This window comes from Lontra canadensis, unplaced genomic scaffold (assembly GCF_010015895.1).
Source record: "Lontra canadensis isolate GAN:19392208 unplaced genomic scaffold, GSC_riverotter_1.0 scaffold51, whole genome shotgun sequence".
Taxonomy (NCBI): Eukaryota; Metazoa; Chordata; class Mammalia; order Carnivora; family Mustelidae; genus Lontra; species Lontra canadensis.
Genome location: NW_022631045.1, coordinates 12,581,686 through 12,582,625, shown reverse-complemented (window position 1 = coordinate 12,582,625; position 940 = coordinate 12,581,686). Strand labels below are relative to the sequence as shown.

Here is a 940-nt window from a genome sequence, read left to right as displayed (position 1 = left end):
TAAAAAAAAAAAAAAAAAAAGGAATAGCCCATGGAGCCCACATGAAGACAGGAAAATTGATTGTCCCCACCAGCCAGATTGGAAAACTTCATCATTTACAGAAATTAAATAAGGTATTCAGAAAGTTCTTACCTCAGTAGTAGGAAATAATTAGTCCTCGATTAAACCGTGTTCTAGTCCCACCTTACAAATATTAAAAGTAAGATTTAAAAGGCTCAAACAGTTTCTAAGAAACTTAAACTGTATTCCATCACAGAACAAAACTCAAGAAACTTATAAGAATTAAAACATAGTCAGAACCCAGCAATGAAAAATACATAATGTCTTATATTATACCAAAAAATATCGGGCATGCTCTTTCATCTGGGCTGCCAATATACCATCCAGACTGAAGAAGACCTGAAAACTTCAGAGCCACAGGACCCATGGCCAAGGACACATCAGCAAGCACTAGAAGCCCCCAGAAGGCCTGGGGGATGCTAGCGGCATGCATCACCTCAGAATAAACTTCCACAAATTATCACCCAGGTTATTTTGGAAAAGTGGGTATGAGGCATGACCACTTCAAGAGAAACCAGACCTTCTGCCCAACTGTCAACCTGGGTAAACTGTGGACCTTGGTCAGTGAGCAGACATGGATAAATGCTTCCCAAAACAAGACTGGAGCTGTTCCTATCATTGATGTAGTACAACTGGACTACAACAAAGTTCTGGGGAAGGGACAGCTCCCATAACAACTTCTCATCATGAAGACCAAATTCTTCAATAGAAGAGCTAAAGATAAGATTAAGGGATGAGGGGGGCAATCTGTCCTGGTAGCCTGAAGCCACGCAGAGGGAGGTTCATTAAATGTTAACAAGTAACTTTGAAAAAAAGAAGAAAGAAAGAAAGAAAGAAAGAAAGAAAGAAAGAAAGAAAGAAAGAAAGAAAGAAAGAAAGA

General features: G+C 39.1%; 1 pseudogene; it reads left to right on the top strand.

Annotated features, from left to right (window-relative positions):
* The first annotated feature begins 364 nt into the window (after positions 1 to 364).
* On the top strand, positions 365 to 824 carry LOC116877267 (annotated as a pseudogene).
* Positions 825 to 940: the final 116 nt, after the last annotated feature.